Genomic DNA, 23,074 nt, shown 5'->3' on the forward strand with positions numbered 1-23,074 from the left:
TTAAGCAGAGAAGAGTTTTCATTTCCCCTCCAGACTCCAGCGATTGGTGGAAAGGTCTGAGAAGAGCAGCACTCTGCTCCCCCCCATCCACTCTCCTCCTACTCCCCTCTTCCACTCCTCACTCCACTCCCCTGGCAGCTGTTCCAGAAAAAAGGAGCCGAGAGCAGCAGGGCCCCAGGCTGGTCTGCTTAAGAACAGGCTGTGCCAGGTTTTCGGCTGCAATTAATTTTCCAGATAAGCTCTAAACCTCTGAAATGCGTTTGAAATTGAAATGCTGATACAGTCATCAACCACCACAGTACACAACCATAAATCTTGAGTACAGATAGTTGTTCGTGGGTAATAATGAGGTACAATATATGTTTAATTAGTGGGAGATTTAGGAAATGTGCAGTGTAATAAAACAATATTCTAATCAGGGTTGAGGAAACTTGTTTGAATACTATTTAAGCAGTACCATCGATGGAGTTCTTATAAAATACACTGAAATCTGCTTTACTAGGCAAAAAAAAAAAAAAAAAAAAAAAAATTCCAAACAGAGAAAACAAGATCTTAGGCTGTTGGATATTAGTCCCAGGGACAGCACCAGATTAAAACCAAATGCTTGGTGGAAGTGGAGTGATGAGCCGAGGGGAAAAAAATGGAATCCCAGTGTGAAAGCCCTGGCTTGACTGTTAAAAGTCCAGTCTGTCCTCACACTTGTTTATTTTCCTGTGAATTTATGCTGTAAATTCCCTGATCTCCTGTTCAAAACCCATCATCTGTTACCTGGGAATGTCACCTGTGCCCATGGATGCTGTGGTTGTTAAAGAAGCATTTCATGAGAGTCCCCAAATCCTGCCTGCAAGGGTGGAAAGTGATCTAAACCCTCTGTGAAAGAACAACAGCCTAATGCGAGAAAAGCAGCTGGGTCAGGAAATTTAGACTCTAATCCCAGCCTTGATTGTAAAGTTCGGTGTGACCTTGAGAAAGTCAATTAACACCTCTGTGCTTCTTCAATCTCCTTATCTGAAAACTGAGGGTAGCTGGGTTCCATCTGAGCAACATTTTATAGATAATCAGGTAATTCCTAGATTATAATGAATGGGTGTAAAAAGTGATGGGAGAAAACAAAATTATATAGCCTCTTCCTCCCCGTGACAGATACATACATACATGCACATGTAATAATTGGAGGGAAAAAAATCCAAGTAGTTTTTTTAGCTTATTGAATTGGTTTTTGTTTATCTTTTAAAGGGAAAATGTAAAGACTCTTTAAAGTCAGGGCACTTAGTATTTAGAAATAGTTTATTTTAATTATAAATCAGAAAATGTCCAGGGTCTAACAATCCACTTAGTAACCATAGATATAACATACCCTAAAGTAAAATATGGATAACAGGAATTTTTTTGAAGCTGCTCTTTTGGAAAAATAGACCTACATAGACGGTAAATTGGATTCAAAAGACCAAGTATAAAGTTTTGTGTGATTTGGGGACAAGTTAATGAATGTTTCGATGGCTCTATTTCCTCATCTGCAAAAACACTGCCTTACTAAGAAAGTGTTGACTAACTTGGCCAGGCTAACCTCATTTTTTCCTATTCATTTGGAAATGTTATTATATGAATACAAGAATATTATAGAATTTCATATCCGGTACAGTCCTTAAAAGCTACATCATCGAAATCCTTCCTTCTGTAGATAAATTGAGGCTGAGAGAGATTAAATGACCTTGTCCAAGGAGCCGGGTCTTGCCTCTTCCTGCGCAGGGTGTTTGTGCCTCGCCACAGCTGCCTCATGGATTTGGGGGCGTGAATGCCCCTCCAGTGATCGGGGGAGTCTATTCATAGCCAACAGGTACAGTTTGTCTCCATTCTGCGGTACTGCATATTTATAAAGATATTGCCAATCTTTTTTTAATATTGAAAATATATCAGGTGATATTACCATTATTTTGACAGTCGGGCTAGAAAAGCCAGAAAGAGAAATTAACAGCTTATCATTTTAGAACACCTCGTAACACTATTAGGAAGAGTGATTTTGACATTTTTATATGATTAGGTGTGGTTTGGTGTAAACACTATATTTGCTCAGCTAAAATTTATTTTAACCATCCTTGATTTCTGCAGCGAAGCCTCACCAATTTAAGATAAGGTCAAAAAACAAGCAAAACAAAAACTGATGGCAAAATACGGTGCTATGGTTTAACACCTAATTAGTATGGGTGTCCTTCTAGGGCATGTTTTGCTTATCCTATCAGCCACTGGGAAAGACCTTTGACAACAGTTCATTTGATCCGCAGCTAATATTCATCTTCTTCTAAATCTGATTTATCTACACTGGGTGAAGTTAATGGATTATAAAGGTGGTTTCCTAGCTTTTGGATTTGTATGCCAAGAAAATTCTGCACCTACTCCTGGATTCTACCAAAATTAGGAACACAGAAAAGGTTTCTTTCAATTTCCAACTAAGTAAGGAAAAAAAAAAAAAAACCCATAACTAACCAACTATCATGTCATCTGAAAAAAAGAAACAACTTTAAAAAAAGAGAGAAAATACCACATTCTCAAAGTTTCCAAACTGAATACTTTGACTTTATAAAACAGCAGCCACTGTGTCTATTCTGCAATTAAACCATGATGACAGAAATCATTCAATAAAGTGTATTTCAGATGTGAAATTAAGAGAACTTAAATGTATTGGAGAAAATGCATCTATGTTATCTGTTTAACTTTCTAGTCCCTTAACTGGAGAGATCAGTGAATTACCTGTGTTTAATATTTAAAAATGAGCTGCACCCCAACCTTCTGGGGGTGAGTCAGAACGTCTGTTATCCTAGGTGTGATCATATTGTGAAGTGGCTGCAGTACAAGAAGTGGAGCAAAATCACTCAAGAACATTGAAAGTCTCTGCATTGCGACATTCCAGTTGTCCAGCCCAAAATCAATGAGACAAGAGCTGTTCCTGCTCTTGTGGGAGGCATTGCAAAGTCAACACAGCAAGAGCACAGATGTCTCGTAATTCTATAACAAGGAATGAGATAAAGAATTGGAACATAATCTGATATATGTCAGCTGTAATATCTTCAAATGTGCCATATACACAAATAATGATGGTCTAACCTCATCATCCAAGCAAGTAAGCAAGATTTCTATTCTTCCAAATGATTTCCTTAGGAACATTTCCAGAGAAAGTTACACATATTAGCAGCCCTACTCTTCATTTTCCATCCTGCAAAGCAGGTAGTCTGTCATTTTATATCAAGAACAAGATTTGCTTTTTGTTTTTCCTTTCAATACTTTTAATGTTAAGTCCTTGTTAATATGCATTGTTCCATCTTATCATTTAGACGAAAAACTTCTCAAGGGCAGACTTGTCATAGATCTGCTGTGTAGAACATAACAGCAATTTATGCGCCTGTTTTACTTCATTGCCTAAGGCTGTGGTTCATTAAATTCAACTCTCAGATCCTGGCACTGGTATTTTTTAAAAGTACCTCCAGGTGATTCAAAAGCATAGCCAGGGTTGAGAACCATTGGCTATCACCTTTGACCCATACATGAATAAAAATACCAAAAAGAAGTTGTACTCACGCCAAATCTCCTTGTGTGAGAAAAAGCTACACAGCTAATTTGCAAGAACATAGGTCATTTGTAAAATTTCCTCTGGGCTAACTCAGACCACCATCACCTGGGAGCTTTTGAGAAATGCAGACTCTTGGGCCTATCCATAGACCAACTGAATCAGGAAACTTCAGTTTAACATTTTTATTTATGAGAGACAGAGAGAGAGGCAGAGACACAAGCAGGCTCCATGCAAGGAGCCCGACATGGGACTCGATCCCAGGTCCCCAGTATCAGGCCCTGGGCTGAAGGCGGCGCTAAACCGCTGAGCCACCTGGACTGCCCAGGAAATTTCAGTTTAAAAAGATCCCAGGTGGGATCCCTGGGTGGCTTAAAGGTTTGGCCCCTGCCTTTGGCCCGGAGCATGATCCTGGAGTCCTGGGATCGAGTCCAGTATCGGGTTCCTTGCATGGAGTCTGCCTCTCTCTCTGTGTCTCTTATGAATAAATAAATAAATAAAATTTAAAAAAATAAAAAGATCCCAGGTGATTCATATTTATGTTAAGGTCTGAGAAGCAGTGCTAAAAATCCTAAATCCTAACTAGGCAAGACAAGTCAATCTCCCCTTAGAAAACTTTCTTATCAGGTTCCTAAGATTCAAGTCCAGGATTCATCATTAAGAATGTTGCAGGTGAATTAATTACTATAGTGATATATACATATAGATAGAGATAAATAGATACATACAAATATATGCATGTATGTGATGAAAAACAGTATAGTGTAATGTAATGAAATATATAATATAATTTATCTCTTTCTTTCCAAAGAAATTTATTTGCAGAGGAAACCTTAAATTGTATTAGGAATAAAAGGAGCAGCATCAACTATCCATAACTACCCTGTATTTCATTGCCATTTTATTTCACTGTGGTGGAGATAAAAGGGATACAATCTGGTTCTTGCCTTCAGGCCACTTATATTCTAATAAGGGATACTGACAGGTAAATAATTAACCAGAAAAAAAAATTAACCAGAACTTAATGCACTCTAAAATCCTAAACTAAAAATACAACAATGTGCTAAGGCAAATGTTAGTGTGCTTTACAATCACCTAGGAGGTTTGTTCAACCACAGCTTGTCGTTCCCCACCCCCACCCCCACCACCATTTCAGGTTTTCAGTACTTCTATGAAGAAACCTGAGAATTTTTCTATCTAACAAGTTTGCTGCTGGTCAGGGACCATACTTTGGGAACGGCTGAGATATGGAAAGAGTACAAAGGACTGAATGCTGGGATTCTTCTGGGCTGCAAAAGATGAGCCAGACATCGACAGGCAGGGAAGAAAGAGAAGCGCATTCCTGCTTGGCACAACAACCAAAGTGGGGCATATCTGAGCATCTGACATGCTGGGGAAGTCTGCTATGATTGGAGGTCGGAATACATGAACTGATGATAGATAAAACTAGAAGAAAGGTCGGGGCAATTCATGGATGATCTAGGACAGCGACAAAGGAGTTTAAAGTTTATTCCATGGACATTGAGAAGTGATGGAGGATATGTGAGGCTAAAAAACATTTTTTAAAAAGACATGATCCAAATTTTACTTTAGGATAGGATTCCAGGCAACAGCAAGAAGGGTGGTATGGAGAAGCAAGAGATCAGAAGTCAAGAGAACAGGGGAGAGGCTATCCCAATGATCAAGGAGAATGATACATTAATAGGGCCATTGCGAGAAAATGTGGTGACATCCACACTTCTGGGATGTGGCACTGGCACTAGGAGAGCCAGTGATTAGACAGTGACAGAAAAGGAGGGGCATTAACCTATTTAACACACATATATTGAACTCTTACTGTATTCCAAGCACTGTGCTAGGCACAGAGGCACAGCAGTGAAGGAGACAAAGTTCTTACCCTCATGGAGCTCTCAGACTAGCAGGGAAAACAGATGAGGTAATAAGGAAGGCCAGCAAAGAACAGAGACTATGGAAAATGTGTGTGTGATGTCAGAGCCGGGGGTAGGAGGGCTGGTTGCCTCACTCAGTATGGGAAACGAAGGAAAGCTTCCTGGAGAAAAAGACACTTAAACCTAAATTTGTTAATGGCCAAAATACTTAACAGGGCCTACAAGACTACATGATCTGGCCCATCCATTTATTTTCAGCTTATTCTAAGTCAAAGAGTCTCTTATTCTTCACATTCTGGAACTAGACCTTTTTTGATTCTTTTTAGCCTCAGGACCTTTGTACATGCTTTTTCCTTGGCTTGGAATTTTCTTATCTTACCTAAAGAATTATTATTCATCCTATGAGGGCCAGCTTAAATATTACATCCACAAAGTTTTCCCTGTGTTTCCAAGATGAGATCAATACCCCTGTTTTATTACCTGCAATCTTCCTGCATTCCATTTTATCACTTATCACAACAGTAATTTTTTGAGAAATGTTTAATGCCAGTATCCCTTCTTAGATTATAAGGTCTGTTGGACAGGATTATGTCTTCTAATTATCTATATTCTGAGCAATTAACACAGTATCTGAATTATGATAAATACTCAGCATTTCATTTTATGAACAAAAACCAAGAATTAAAGAATAAAAAGGAATAGTGGGCAGAGGGGGTAAGAGGATAAGGAATAGCAGGTGGGGAGACCCTGAGGTTGAACAGACTGCTACTCTATAAAGGAAATAAGAGGAAACCAGTATGGTTGGGTTCTAGGCAGACAGAAGTAAGAGATGGGCTTGAGAGGCAGTCAATGGGAAGACAGTGAAGGGTTTGAAACTGGGGAATCTCTCACCAAATCTATGTTTCTAAAAGCCTGCTCTGGCTGCTTTATAGAGAATAATTTCAATGAAGTGAAAGTGAAGAAGGACATCACTGGATGGCTTTTCCTAGAGCCCAAGTGCCAGTACTGTTGGGTAGGGAGGTGGTGGTGCAAAGTGAAACATAAGGACACTCAGGCAAGATAGTTAGGAGCTAGAACTGAGCTTGGTGGTAAATTGAAGGTGGGGATAAAGGAAAGGAAAGATTGTCATGGTTGACATGTAGATTTTTGGTTTGTAGAGATTATCAGCACCATTTACGAAGGGAGGGGGGGAACGGTGAAACTCCTGGGTCATGTGGAGCTCCTCCTAGCAATGACAGAGTCCTTCTAACCAAGAGTATAAATGCTGAAACTTCAGGGGCAAAGCTGGAGCCACGGAACTTTAGAGACCACCTTAGGGAACTTAGAGACCAATCCAGAATATATGTATTCATATTATTTTTGTAAACATATAACATATTTTTACGTGTATAAAATATATATGTTACACATATATGAATACATATTCACATTGAACAAATCAACTAATAAAATTACTTGAAGAAAGAGTTCTGCTGCAAAAAAATGCCTGACCACCACTTCTGTGCCATGGCGCCAATGCCCCTACACCTCAGTATACTGGAAGGTGATTGACAATCTCAGTCTGTTTAGTGCAGTAGATTAATGTGATTATAGATTAGTGTGATTATAGATAATTGCTAGTGTTACTTCATATGAGATTGTTTGAGTGACAGCTCGGAGGGCTCCAATTAAGGCACCCAGAGGTGGTCATTTTTCTTCTAAATATGAGGTTGGTTGGCAACATTTTTCCATAAAGGGACAAGGCAATGAGTACTTTAGGTTTTGTAGATAATCTGGTCTCTGTTGCAACTATCCAACCCAGTCACTGCATGTACAAAACCAGCTACAGAGGGCGTGTTAACAAATGAACATCCCGTGTTTCAATAAAAGTGGATTTGCGGATATTAAGTTTCGATTTTCATGTAATTTTCACATGTCATGAGAAAGTCCTCCTTTTGTGTTTTTCAACCAATTAAAAATGTAAAGTCCATTCTTAGCTCACAGACTTTACAGCCACAGTATTTGGCTGTTTCCTAAATGAGAGAATTTTGCACAAGGAGTCAGAATCAGAAACTATAGGTAAAGAAAAGCAAGCTTTAATGCCATGTCCTGGTCTCATGTAATCCAATGAGGAAAAGGGGAGAAGATTCCTAGCCAAGAGGTATTAAAGTTTCTTATGATTCTGGGCAGTTGTGAGCTCCTGAAGCAGAAGTGAAGGGGGAATCGTTCTGCGTTGTCTGGTTAGGAACAGCAGATCTCAGTGGCCCTACAATGGAATGCCTCAGGCTGCCAGGTGCAGTTCTGATTCATATTCTTATTCTTACTCAAGGCCCAGGAACATCAAATGAACCAGACACAGTAACTCAACAGTTCTTTTTTAGACATAAAATCAAATGCCAATAACATTCTTAGTTTTCTTTTTTCTTTCTTTTCCTTTTTTTTTTTTTTTTTTTGACATTCTTAGTTTTCAAGCAAAGCACTGGTACCTAAATTCAAACCACTGTATTATCATCAGGTTGGGTAAATCTAAAAGACCTATAGGCTTCAATGACTTCAGGGACAATTCAAAGATTAAAGAAAGGTAGTATCATTCTAAGCGATATTTGGTTAATGAACTGCTAGTCATCTCTAAACTGATTTGCCTGGATCTCCTGGCAAAACCTATAAACTCAAAAGATTGTCTGCAGACTAAGAACATGTACTTCATCAGAGCTGGATGTACATATCACCATATATGCATATCAATGCTTTTTTTAGTAAATAAATTATAATTGTACATATATATAATTGTTTACCTCAAAGCATTTAACTTCAAGACAATGAACTACTTGAGGCAAAGGATCTTATTCATCTCTGAATTATCAATATCTACTCTAATTACTATCACATAGATGATGCCTAATAAGTGTTGTCTGAATAAGTTAATAAAAAGATCAAATATTATTAAAATTGTTAACAGGGTGAGAAATACAAAATCATTTGTTCCAAAAGACAAAATCTTATTTTAAAATAGACCCTGAGGAATACACTTTGTACATGCAGCACTCCATCAGAATACTACTCTGGAGACCATGGAAGTCCATAACTAAACAAAGGCATAGAATTTCTTGCTTACTTACCTGAGAACCAAGTAGGATTTTCCTTACTGAATCACCTGGGGAAACACTGCTCGCTCTGCTTATCCAATAGCCATTCCCATCCAGCTTCTTTCTTGCCACTTTCTACAGCACAGGGTGAAAAATAGAAGACTCAATTTCTCAGGCTTCTGGTAGCAAAGAAGCCATGTGACCATATTATGGCCAGTGAGCTATAATTTGAAGTCTCCCAGTGCTTTCCTGATAGAGTCTGATAATTGGAACCGACTTTTCTCTTCTTTCTGCTTTGAATATGGGGCAGCAGGAACCAATCTGCAACCATGAGGGTAAGGCCAGAAGAATGCCCACACACATTCTGGCATTACTGAGCTGCTGAACCAATGCCTGAATCTTTCTCTCTAGATTTTCTATATGAGAAAAAGTAACTAAATAAATTAAATCGTGGATAGACAATATTCTTTGTCTTGCAAATGAACATTCTCCTAACTGACGAAAAACCTACTTTGCAAAAAATAAAAACTCTTAAGCACCAATTAAGTACTTTAATCTCCATGTGTTAGAACTCAGTCGCTAAATATTACCTTATTACTTTCTGTTTAATTAAAGGTTATTTGGAGATCCTTTTGAAACTTCTGGTCCCCCAGGTCTATAGCTATTTAAATCACTGCCATTCACTGCTCCTTTAGCACTTATTTGCACTTATTCTGAGCACTAATCTCTCAAAAAAATCTTAGTTTCTTCTACTCAATTCTTTGAGGCACAAATATATTAATATTGTGTAATTTGTTTCTCTCTTAAATAATGTGGATTTATTTCATTCAAATTTTTATGACATATTTCCAAAAAGATATAAGGTTTCTTACATCAGAAAACTTATACAGAAGAGTGACATCAGCCAGATGGCAGACTAGTAAAATCTCCACCCCACTCTCCCACAGAAACACCAAATATATGACAACTTACAGGCAAGAGTAGCTTTGTGAGAATTCTAGAAACCAGTTAAAAAGTTGTAACAAATAAGTGAATGACTAACAAAGAAAGGGTAGGAAATTTCCTGTGTTTCTGTCCATCCTCACCCCATTTCCTCCCCAGTGCACTGAGGTTGGAAAATACCTACTTACTGGTTCCTCCCTTGGAACAGAAAGAAAAAAGTAGAACTTGCTTGTGATGTTCTGGCCTGTCTGGGAAGTTCCCGAGGGACTAGTTTCTGTCTCACCTTACTAGGACACAGATGGAGTGGTGGCATAGTTTGGATATCAAGTTAGAAGCCTCTGATAGCAGTGGTGGTCACTGGGACACATGAGAGCTGCAGGAAGGCTGCAGACCTGTGGAAACCTGGGTCAAGAGACTATGGGAAGAGGAATACAACAGAAACCTAAGTCCTTGAGAAGAATAGCAGGGGGAAGACTCAGGAAATTAAGACATCTTAAAGCAAACATGTGGGCAGCCCGGGTGGCTCAGCAGTTTAGTGCCGCCTTCAGCCCAGGGCATGATCCTGGAGACCTCGGATTGAGTTCCACGTTGGGCTCCCTGCGTGGAGCCTGCTTCTCCCTTTGCCTGTGTCTCTGCCTCTCTCTCTCTCTCTCTCTCTCTTTCATGAAGAAATAAATACAATTAAAAAAAAATAATAAAAATAAAAGCAAACATGTATAGAAGGAAATTGGGGGGAAAGCACACACACAAGACTAGGGAAGACACATCATCAGAAAAAGCTTGAGAGGATCTTGAGACTTCACACTGAACTAATTAATGAAGATTTATCCCTGCACAGACCCAATCCACAAAAACCTAGGGGCTATTCTTTCACATGCCCAGTTTTCAACAAAAGATCACAAGGCATACAAAAAAAAATCTGAGAAACATGGTCAACTCAAAAGAAAAAATAATACTCCAGAAACTGAAAATCATGGGCCTCAGACTTATCTCACAAAAACTTTAAAATAAATATCTTAAAAATGCTCAATGAGCTAAAGGAAGCCATAACAGACAAACAATATCAGGAAAATGATAAAGGAACAAAATGAGATATCAACAGAGATAGAAATTATTGAAAAGAGCCAAACAGAAATTCTACAGTTGAAAAACATAATAACAGAATTGAAAAATTCACTAAAAGGGTTCAACAGAAGACTTGAAAGGACAGAAAAAAGAATCAGTAACTTCGAAGACAAGTTATTTGAAATGGTCAAGTCTGAGCAGAAAAAAAGAAAGAGAAAAGTGAGAAAGACTAGGGGGCTTATCACACTGTCAAGTGGACCTGCACTAAGACAGTGGTCAGAAGAATGAGAGAAAAAGCAGAGAACTTATCTGAAAAATAATAATTGGGAATTCCCCAAAAGTCAAAGAACTATGAAAATATCAAAAGAAAAGTGACTCATCATGTACAAAGGAACCTCAACAACATTATCAGTAGGTATCTCAGCAGAAACCCTGCAGGCCAGAAGGCAATAGAATGTTATATTTAAACTGCTGAAAGGTAAAAACTATTGACTGAGAATAACGCCCTTTGAAAATGAGGGAGAAATGAAGACATTGCCAGATAAACAAAAACTGAAGTAGTTCATTACAACTAGACCTGCCCTACAAAAAATTTTAAAGGGAGTCCTTCAGGTTGAAATGATTGGACACTAGACAGTTATTCAGAGCCATACAAAAATATAAAGTTTTTTGATAAAAATAAATACATGGACATTGGGCACCTGGGTGGCTCAGTTGATTGAGCATCTGACTCTTGATTTTGGTTCAGGTCATGATCTCAGTGTCCTAGGACTGAGCCCCACGTCTGGCTCTATGCTCAGCACAGAATCTGCTTGAGATTCTATCCCTCCTATCTTTCTGCCCCTCCCCCCTCTAAAATAAATAAAATCTTTTTTAAAAATTTAAAAATACATGGGCAAACATAAATACATGTATATTGTATTTTTGATTCACAGCCCCACTTTTATTTTATTATAGGATTTAAATACAAAAGCATAAAATATAAATCTGTTAATGGGCACACAATATACCAAAATGTAATTGGTGACATCAATCAAAAACAAAGTCAAGTACATAGAATTTTTACATTCCATTGAACTTAAACCAGTAAGAGTTTAAAATAAATTATTATAATTTTAGGATGTTTTATGTAATCCCTTTGGCAACCAGAAAAAAATCTATAGAATACACACACACACACAAAAAAAAAAAAAAAAAAGAGAGAAGAGAATCAAAATATGTCACTACAAAAAAACCAACAGAATAAAAGATCATATAAGTCAGAGAAAGACAATTATATTATTTCTCTTATATGTGGAATCTAAAAAATAAAAACAAATGAACAAACATAAAGCAGAAACAGACCCATAAATACAGAGAACTGATAGTTGCCAGAGAGGAAGTGTGTAGGAGACAGACAAAATGGGTTAAAGGGAGTGAGAGATATAGACTTCTAGTATGGAATGAGTAAGTCACAGGGAAAAAAGGCACAGCATAGGGACTTAGCCCATTTCTAATAGCATTGTGACAGATGGTAACCACACTTGTGATAAGTATAGCATAATGTATAGATTTGTCAAATCATTATGCTGTACACCTGAAATGAATGTAACATTGCATGTCAGGTATACTTCTGTTAAAAAAAAAGAAAAATAATCATGATAATAAAATATCACTTTTTTAAAAATGAAAGGAATAATGAGGGAAATGAGGGACATAAAGCTATAAGACCTACAGAAAACAAGTAACAAAATGCCAATAGTCTTACATATTCATAATAATCTAAATGTACATTGATTTAACTCCCCAATCAAAAGATGTAGATTAGCAAAAAGGATTACAAAATATGATCTCCCTGTATGCTGTTTACAAGAGGCTCACTTTAGATTTAGGATATGCATAGGTTGAAAGTAAAAGAATAGAAAAAGATATTCCATATAAATGGTAACAATAGTTGGGCAGGGGTGGCCGTACTAATATCAGAGAAGGACTTTAAGTCAATACTTATTATAAGACACAAAGATGGACATTATATAATGATGAAAGGGTCTATTTACCAAGAAGGAATGAGTTATACAAATATATGCACAAACATCGGAGCTCCTAAATATATGAAACAAACATTGACAAAACTGAAGGGTGAAATAGAAAGCTCTACAATAATAATAGGAGACATCAATAACACATTATCAATAATAGATAGGACAACCCCACAGAAGATCAATAAGGAAATAGAAAACTTGAATGATATTCCAGACCAACTTGGACCTAACTGGCGTATACAGAACAATCCACCCAACAGCAAGATAGACATTTTTCTCAAGTGCACATGGAACATTCTCCAGGTTAGGCTATATATTAGGCCACAAAAATGTTTTAATAAATGTTAAAAGTTGATCATATAAATGATATTTCCAATTGAAATATAATGAAAATATACATTGATAGCAGGAGGAAAACTAGAAAATGCAAGAATACTTTGAAATTAAACAATACACTATTGTTTTGAGAGAGAGAGCATGAGTAGGGAGGGGCAGAGGGAGAGGGAGAGAATCTTAAGCAAATTCCATGTTCAGCACAGAGCTCAACATGGGGCTCGATCTCATAACCCTGAGATCGTGAACTGAGCTGAAATCAAGAGTTGGACACCTAACCAACTGAGCCACCCATGTGCCCCTAAACAACACACTTTAAAAAAAAAATTGAGTCATAGTAGAAGTCACAAAAAAATTTAGAAAATTTAGACAAATGAAAATGAAAATATATCTAACCTAGGGATTCAGAAAAAGCAGTGCTAAATGGGAAATTTGTAGTTGTAAATGCTTATTTTAAAAAAGAAGAAAGATTTCAAAACAACAACTTAACTTTACACCTTAAGGAACTGAAAAAGAAGAACAAACCAAACAAAGATAGAAGAATGAAGAAAATAATAAAGATTAAAGGAGAGATAAACAAAAGAGAGAATAGAAAAACTATAGAAAAATATCAGTGAAACCAACAGTTGGCTCACTGAAAATGTAAACATATTTGGCAAACCTTTAGCTAGATTGACAATAAAAAAAAAGGGAAGACTCAAATAACAAGTTATAAATGAAAGAGGGATATTGCAATAGATTTTACAGATATAAAAAGCATTATAATAGAGTACTATGAACAGTTGTACACCCACAAAATCTCACTTGCATTGGACAAATTCCTAAAAACATGAAATGTACCAAGACTAAATCATAAAGAAATAGAAAATCTGAACAGACATAAAACTTTAGGAGACTGAATCATCAAAAACCTTCCAATAAAGAAAAGCCCAGGACCAGAAAACTTCTCTTGTGAAGTCTACCATATATGTAAAGAATTAACACCAGTTGTCCTCAAACTCTTCCAAAAAATTGAAGAGGAGGGAATACTTCTAAATTCATTTTATGATGCCAGGATTACACTGCTACCAAATCCCAAAAGATACACTGCAAGACTAGAAAACTGAAGATCAATATCCCTGATTAATCTTGCTGCTAAAATCCTCAAGAAAATATTGGCAGATGGAATTTGACAACACATTAAAAGGATTATACATCATGATTAAGTGAGATTTATTCCTAGAATTCAAGGATGGTTCAGCATACAAATATCGAACAATGTAATGCAACACATTAACAGAATGAAGGGACAAAAACCAACCAACCAAACAAAAAGCCAAGGCCCCCAAACATGATCATCTCAACTGATGTAGAGAATGTATTTGACAACATTTGACACCACTGGTGTTAGCTGTGGGCTCTTCACATGGCCTTTATTATGTTGAGGCAGTCACCTTCTACTCCTAGTTTGTTGAAGTGTTTATATCTTGAAAAGGTGTCCTCTAAGATCAGGAACTAGACAAGGTGCTTATTTTCATCCTTCCATTCAACATAGTACTGAAAATCCCAGCCAGAGCAATTAGGCAAGAAAAAGAAATGAAAGATATCCAATTTGGAAAGGAACAAGTGAAATTATATATATGTTCACAGACAACATAATTTTATATATAGAAAACCCTAAAAATTACACACATACGCACACACACACACACAACCTGATGGAATTAATAAAGTAATTTCACAAAACCCAATATACAAGATCAACATGCAAAAATCAGTTGCATTTCTATGCACTCGTGAACAATTTAAAAAGAAATCAAGAAAATGATTCCATTTATGATGGCACTAAAAAGAATAAATAGTTAGGAATAAACTTATCCAAGCAGGCAAAAGACATTTTCCCAAAGACTTCCAAATGGCCAAAAAAAAAAAAAAGAAAACATGATCAACATCACTTATTCTTAGAGAAATGTAAGTCAAAACCACAAACAAATTACCACCTCACATCCAGTAGATGGTTACCTACCAACAAATAAATAAATAGGACAGCAAAGATGTAGAGATATTTGGAACCCTTGTACATTATTGGTGGGAATCTAAAATGGGTTAGCACTCTGGAAAACAGCATGGCAAACCCTCAAAAAAATTAAAAAGAGAATTTCCATATGATCCAACAATCCAGCTTCTCAATATATACCCAAAAGAATTAAAAGCAGGGTCTGAGAGAGATATTTGTACACTCATGTTCATAGCAGCATTATTCACAGTAGCTGAAAGGTTGAAGCAACCTGTTCTGTCAATAGGTGAATGGATAAACAAAATGTAGCATATGCACACAACAAAATATTATTCAGCCTTAGGGAGGAAATTCTGACATCTGGTACCACATGCATGAAACTTGAAGATATTATAAAAAATAAGGGACACCTGGGTGGCTCAGCGGTTTAGCGCCTGCCTTAGGCCCAGGGCATCCCAGGATCAAGTCCCACATCAGGCTCCTTGCATGGAGCCTGCTTCTTCCACTGCCTGTGTCTCTGCCTCTCTCTCTTTCTCTCTCTTTCTCTCTGTCTCTCACGAATAAAAAAATAAAATCTTTAAAAAGAAAGGAAAAATAAGCCAGTCACAAAAGTACAAATAAGTATGAATCCATTTATATGTACCCAGAATAGTCAAAATCATAGAGACTGAAAGTAGCATGGGAGTTACTAGGGACCCCCTAGTAATTGAAGAAAGAGGAAATGGGGAATTATTTTTTAATAGGTGTACAGTTACAGCTTTTCAAAATGAATTATTTAGATTGGTTGTAGAACAATGTGAATGCACTGAATATTACTGTATACTTAAAATGGCTATGATAATAAATTTTATTTATATGTATTTTGCTACAATTAAAAAATTTTAAATTATATAAAAAGTTGGTAAAAATAAGATCATTGACAACCAAGAACTATAAAGAAAAGAAAATTCAGATATTCTATCATGTTAGCATGCTACAGTGCTTAATCATCATAGCTTTCTGTTGTTTGTAGCAAAAAGGCCAATGTGATAGTTTTCATAACTCTTTTACTGAAAGGGGGGAAAATTAGTTCTCTGGACGAGGTATAGTTTTCCTTAGCATGAAATCCTGGTTCTTATTCCTTTGTAGATAGCCTCAGTTATTTTGTTTTGTTTTCACTCTTCACTGAAAACATTTTTTATTTTTCTCTTTATCTTTCATATGCAAAATTTTATGATAATACATCTGTGTAGGTCTTTTTTTCATTTATCTAGCTTCTGGTGGGCACTGTCAATCTGAAGATTTAGGTCTGGGAAATTTTCTTCCATTATTCTTTGACTATTTCCTCTCCCCGACTTTTTGTATTCTCCTCTTCTGCAACTCATGCAGTTCTGCAACATCTACCATAATGGTATTGTAGTTTCTGGAATTATTTTCCATGTCTCGTAATTTTTCTGTTACACTATACCTTTACTCTTTTCCTTTATAATCTGGAAGAATTCTTTAATCATTTTCAATACTTCCACTTTGTAATTGGTTCTTTAGTTATTTCATTCTTCTAACAATTTATGTTGTGTGTCTATTTCAATTTTTATAATCATGTTTATATTTCTAAAATCCCCAATTGGCTCTATTTTATAGTATCTCATTTGTGGATACAATATCTTCTCTTACCCCTCTGAAGAAATAACATTTTAAGAGGTTTTTGTTTGTTTGTTTGTTTTTTGCCTATTAACCCTGTTTGCTCAAGTGTTGACTTTTGAATTTACTTGCTGGACCTCTCTCATGGTGTTGCTTTCCTTAAGTGGTAAGGGAGTTTTAGTTGTATGTTCATCTTCATGGTTGGGACTCCCTATTCTCTCTGTGGCTACCACTTCTATTTACTGCATGTTGACCATGCAAGTTATGGGCAAAGATCTAAAAATCCATGTCCTCAGGTCATGTCACTGAAAGCATTTTCATATGTGATTTCAAGTGGTCTAGGCTGCAATCCTCTGACTTGTACTCAAGGCTTCGATAAAGTCTTGTTAAACAGGCAGCCTGGTCCTAGCTACTATGCCAGGGACTTTAAGGATGCCTGCCTGCACATCTGTGCCCATGCCTGAAGCAAAGTAGCATAGAGAAGACTGCAGCAGCACCTAGAAGAAAACCTATCTCAAGGCAGTGAGAGAGTCCTGTAGAGGAACTAAGCAGAAGTCAAGGCCAGATGGCCAGCTAAAGTGACAGAAAACCAGGATACATGGGTGGAACATGTAAGCATGAGAGAGTATCTCAGTGACACCTGAAAGAAAGATATGGAATTTCCATAGGAAAATGGAAAGGGGATTTAGGTTGCTGAATGTTGGACATTAAAGAGAAATGAAATGTGGAACATTTGGATTACATAAACATCAAATAATAAACAACATAAAGATAAGCTTGAACTTCGGAAGATTTTCATAAAGAACTAGATGTTTTCACAAGGAAATTCACACAATACCATTAGAAGAGAATAATACTCAAGATTCTCTGTATCTCCTTGACAGACCAAAAAACTTATTTCAGGAGCATAATGAGTAAGAGGCCCTGGCTGAGCACAGTAATGAACTATAGTGGACAGGTGACTACCTTGTAAGGTAGGAAATATTTTGAAACATTACATAAAATTTATATTAATCAATAGATACATGTATCAATGAAACAAGAGAGACACAGAAATAACCCACACAAGGACACCCAACTAATTTTTGACAAAGGTGAAAAAGCATTTCAGCAGAGGACAGTCTTTTTAATCAGTAATACTGGCACAAGTGGAATTGCACAAAAGAGAATGAGCCTCAACCTATCTCATACCTTACGCAAAAAAATTAACTCAAAATTAATCATAGACTTAAATTTAAAATACAAATTATAAAACTGTTAGAAAATATCATAGGAGAAACCTTTGGGACCTACAGTTTAGTGATTTCTTTAGACATGAAACCAAAAGCATGACCCATAAAGGAAAAAAATATTAATAATTTGAACTTTATCAAAATAAAAAACTTTTGCTATGTGTAAGAGCTTGTTAAGAAGATGAAAAGATAAGCTAGAATGTGGGAGAAAATATTTGCAAATCACATAGGTGACAAAGGACTTACATCTTAATGTAGAAAGAATTCACAAAACTACATTTGAAAAAAAACCCCAATTATAAAATGGGCAAAAGATATGAAGAAATATTTCACTGTCCATGGATATATGGATAGAAAATAAGCATCTGTAAAGATGTTTGACATTACTAACCATTTATGGAGGAAGAGAGCCATAAGCCTGACCTTAGATGAATAGGATTTTATAAATAGGAGTGGTATAAAACATAAGCTCAAGAGTCCCTTTGCATCCCAACAAGATTCTTTGATAATATTTTCCTTTAAATTTTTCTAGCACTGTGTCTAGTATAGTTCTGTTTTTGTAAAAAAAAAAAAAAAAAAAAAAAAGAATTATATATATGTAATAGGGAAAATTTGAACACTAAGTTATTTGATGTTATTTAAGAGTTATTTATTTTAAAAAATTTAAGTGTGGCAATAGTTTTTAAAAGACCTTATCTTTTAGAAATAAATGCTAAGTATTTACTAATGAAATGTTATTATATCTTAGATTGGCTTATAAATAATCCAGGAGGAATTGAAGGAAATGAAGAAAGTGGGTGGGAGTATAGATGAAACAAGACTGACTATAAATTAAAAACACTTGAAGTTGAGTGATAGGTTAGGTATTCACTCAATATATAACTCTATTTCTTCAAGTTAGAAATTTTCCATTATAAAGAATTAAATTTCTATGCGCATAAGAAAATAAAATCTAAAAAAAAAAAAAAAAAAAGAAAAAAGAAAATAAAATCTAAATGATCTATATCAAATTGTTAACACTGTTCTCCTGTGGAGTGGAGAATTGGAGTGAAAGGAAGGGAAATTATTGTTTTTTATATTATACACTTTAAGATTTTTACAGTGAACATGAATATTTTTAACTAGAAAAAAAATGAAATTAAAATGTATCAGATTGCTTTTTTTACTTTTAATTATTCTTTTAATTAATTGGTTACATTACAGACATTTTTCAAATTCATAAAATTTTTAAATTATTGCTAGAAATGTGTAGGAAACATGTAAAAAATGTTGTGAACCTAAACTAGAGACTCTTCTTATATACAACTTGGTACAGGTCTTATGGCATTTAAAACAAATAAAATAACCCAATTGCATGCACTCATCCATTATATTGGTATTTCTTTCTTTAAGGCATCAGAATAATACAGAGCAAGTTACCTGCTGGAAATTATTAAACAATGATCTAGAAGGGCAAATCTACCTCAGGCTCGGTTCTTGAATTTTGAGTCTTGGAAAAATACACTTATTCTATTCGTAACCACTAGGGCTCAGTGTCTTCTTTAAAATGTGAAATTAATGCATTTTAGAAAACAAAATAATCACAAAACTTAATTTAAATTAATACTGAATAGAAAAAAGACTATCTCTGTGACAATCTCTGGTCTTAAAATTCCAGGGAAATTTTGAAAGATGGGGGTGGGTCCTCAGTAAGACCCTTCTTTTAAATCCTTTTCTCCTGAGACAATTGAGGGGAATTTTGTTTGCATATTAAAAAGAAAACTCTATTGCCTGGAGGTGGGTTTAAGTTTTTAGTCATCATTTCAATTTCTTCTTCTGGAGTGTTTCCTGTATTGTGATGGGGCAAACTCATTGAGAAGAACCGAGCAGAATTGAGCCTCCCATTGTATGACTGTGGGTAAACTGAGGCATGGGTTTGGGGCTCTGCATTTGGATGCATGACACTCTCTCTTTTCCATACATCTAGGTAGCCTTTCAACATAAATACTTTGTATGTTTAGATTTCCAAGGCACTTCAAGGTAAACACAACTATGAGAGCATGATTTACAGGGTGTTCAAACAGTTCTGCTGCCCAGTGGAGCAAACCTTTTGGTTCTCACAGTGAATCTGTGAGGTTAACAGGCTTAAAGTTTGGTCACATCTATCGATAGTACTGACAACCTTGTCCTGCAAATACTACTTCCCCTGAAGCTGCATTTTAGGAAGAAGAAGTAATATTGTTCCTCTTTCCATATTCCTGAGTTGACCTTAAGAGAAGGGAACATCTACAGACACTTTGCCCATGAAAAGGAAGTGCTAGAGAGGCAGCATCCACCCCCACTTACCCCCGACTCTCCCCCCGCCCCACCCCATGGGAAGAGGTCTGATCAGACCTGACAATTGTCCAGCCATGCTCTCTACTCTGACCTGCTAAAAGCCAATGTACACGTGATGCATGTCCCCTCACTCTTAATGGCACCAAAGTGCTCATCTGGTCTGTGGGCGCAGTTAGCGGGGCCTGCCCCTGCCAAGGTCACCAGGTCTCAATTCTCTCTCGGCATGAAGAGTGGGGACTTTCTGCAGGTCTCCTGTCTTCCACTGAGATGGGTGATAAGAGGCCCCAATCTCCAGGCTCGCCCTGACCAGAAAGTCTTACTGATATTTCATTCCCTCTGTTGATCCATCTTTTGTCTGTTTACCAGCCAGTATCCTGGGGAATAAGGGACAGGGGAAGGTGAGTGAAAGGATGCATGCCCAAAATCTCATCACAAACTCTCCAAACTCTTCTTTAAACAGGGAATCCAAACATATCATAGAAACTCCTGTTGCCTTCACTCATATAAACAGTTGCACTACGTAGAAAATGCCCAGTTCTGGCATCATCCATGCAGATTCACAGATGACATCATCAGCACTGGCCGTTAGCAGAGCAGGTGACTTCCTTTCCCTGGTAACAAGCATTTCTTTAGTTTTCCCTCAGAGAGAAGGGATTTGTGGATAGTTTTGAGATTTTGAAGAATCATCACATGAGAAAAATTTTTCAGAGAAAGGTTTTTTGTTGGTTTTTTAGTGTACTTCCTCATCTCCTGACATAATAATAATCTGTTTATTACAGAGAGCTGTAGTGTTCTACAATTAGGGTTGCCAGATTTACTAAAAACAAAATAAAACAAGATGCCCAGCTAAATTTGAATTTGAATAACAAATAGTATACTTTGTATAAGTATGTCCTATGCAATATTTGACTGCATACACTTATTTTGTGGGACATACTTCTACTAAAAACTATTCGTGTTTACCTGAAATTCATATTTAACTGGGTGCCCTGTATTTTATTTATAGGATTATATATAGGCAACCCTCTCTATAGCAGAAGATATTCACCACAGACGGCAAGGAACTTCTAAAAGCCCAGATGTAAAAAAATAAAAAATAAAAAAATAAAAAAAATAAAAGCCCAGATGTATATTAAACAACTTTTTCTTTATCGTTAAGCAACTAATAATATTCTTTCCTTCTTTCCTTTCTTCAGCACATAATTTAGTAAACACTGACTACATGACAGATACTGGTTTTGTGCTGGAATAAGAAAATAGGCAATTCAAAGAAAAAATAAATATGAATAATATTTTTAAGTGATGAAGAAAACAAAATGGGTGATATGATAAAGAATGTCTGAGAAGAGCTGCTTACCTTAGCTCCAATGGTCAGGGAAATCCCTCCAAGAGGTACTATTTCTATTGAGTCATAAGGAACAAGAAAGAGGCAGCCATAAGAAGGTTTCATAAAAATAAGCTACAAATAGAAGGAACCATAAATATAGGAACCATGGTATATTAATTTCCTCTGGATGCTGCAAAAAAAAAAATCACAAACCTGGTGGTTTACAACAACAGAAATCTATTTCCTCATGGTTCTAGAGGCTGAAGTCTGAAAATGAGGTACTCACAGGGCCACACCCCCTCTGAGGGCACCAGGAGAGAATCCACTCCTGGAGAATCCTACTCCAGGTAGACAAGGCCTGTGAGCCCAGCTAAGGGATTCAGGTTTTAGTTTAATGTTAATGGGCAGCCAGTGAAGGATTTTAAACAGAGTGTGGCAAGGCTTACATTTTTTAAAGTATTTCTGGGGGTGCCTGGGTGGCTCAGTCAGTTAAATGCCTGACTCTTGATTTCTGCTCAGGTCATGATCTCACCGTGTGAGACTGAGCCCTGGGTTGGGCTCTGTGCTCAGCGGGAAGTCTGCTTGAGACTCTCCCTCTCCCTCTACCCCTCTCTCCGTTCTCTCTCTCTCTCAAATAAATAAATAAAATCTCTTTTAAAAATTAAAAAATAAAAGCACTTCTCTGGTTACTTCGTGGAGGCTATATAGTAACACAGGTAAGAGTGAAAGGAAATGGAATTGTTAGAGTTGTGGCTCTGACAGGAGAAGGGCAGGCGGAAGCATTGGTAGCTTGGAGTCAGGGATTAGCAGGGGACAGGAAGAGATAAGTGTGGAGAGAGGGAATAGATTTTGGAAATAGCATCATGAGGATTTACTGATGGATTAGAGAAGGGAGGGGAAAAAAGGAGAGTATCATGGAGTTCTCCTAGGTTTCAGGCTAAACGTTAATGAGAAGACAAATGTTGACACTTGATGGAACATGGTAAGAATTTCCAGTCAGCTCTAGGTAGAGGATTTCACAGAAAGTCAAGGAACAGTAGGTTTTGTCTTGTCCTAAAACGTATTTGATAAAGTAAGCATGCTCTTCAGGAAAGAAATATTCTTTTTCTTCCATCCAAAATTGAGTCTTAACAAAGGCATCACATTTCAGAGCAAGGTTAAAAAGAATGAGAGCAGCCCTGTTGCAAAGATTGATGACAACTTGACGTGTACCTGTTAAAGTTGCGAGCCTCTTGCCTTCTCAGTCAGGTTCACTTGGCAGGCAGCATCTTTCACGTCCAGGGTGAAAAGTGCCTCAGCAACCAGGAAATCCTGTGCACGATGATGTTTTCCACCACATAGTGTTCATCAATAAAGAGTGGATAGCAACAAATCAATGGCTGTGTTGCAAGCTGAGCAGAGATAAGAGTGATGGGGTGAACTCCCAACAAGTGTGGGAGTTAGTTGTTTTCTGTGTTTTGTCACCAAAGACCAGTCACCCATGAGCACTGCAAATCATTCCATCCCTCTGGTCTCAGTTTCCTCAACTGGAAGGGGTAAGGTTGTTGAGAAGGCCCAATGAAATAATGAATGTGCCAGAAACAATGAAGACGTAACTATAACTTGTCTATATGATATGATATATATCATAACATATTGCATTATATATTTTATCACACTGATTACAGCACCTTGTACTTAATTATTGCCTTGCAATAAATTTTTTA

The 23,074-nt window shown here is 36.7% G+C and overlaps 1 long non-coding RNA gene across 1 annotated transcript in view; it reads right to left on the bottom strand.

Moving 5' to 3' along the window:
- LOC111092890 overlaps window positions 1–23,074 on the bottom strand; it is a 159,599-nt gene that overhangs the window by 79,218 nt on the left and 57,307 nt on the right. Inside the window, exon 2 of the long non-coding RNA XR_005380068.1 lies at window positions 8,550–8,651. This is a non-coding gene — a long non-coding RNA (uncharacterized LOC111092890). The remainder of the gene's footprint in view (window positions 1–8,549; window positions 8,652–23,074) is intronic.

Source organism: Canis lupus, chromosome 27, assembly GCF_011100685.1.
Source record: "Canis lupus familiaris isolate Mischka breed German Shepherd chromosome 27, alternate assembly UU_Cfam_GSD_1.0, whole genome shotgun sequence".
Lineage (NCBI taxonomy): Eukaryota > Metazoa > Chordata > Mammalia > Carnivora > Canidae > Canis > Canis lupus.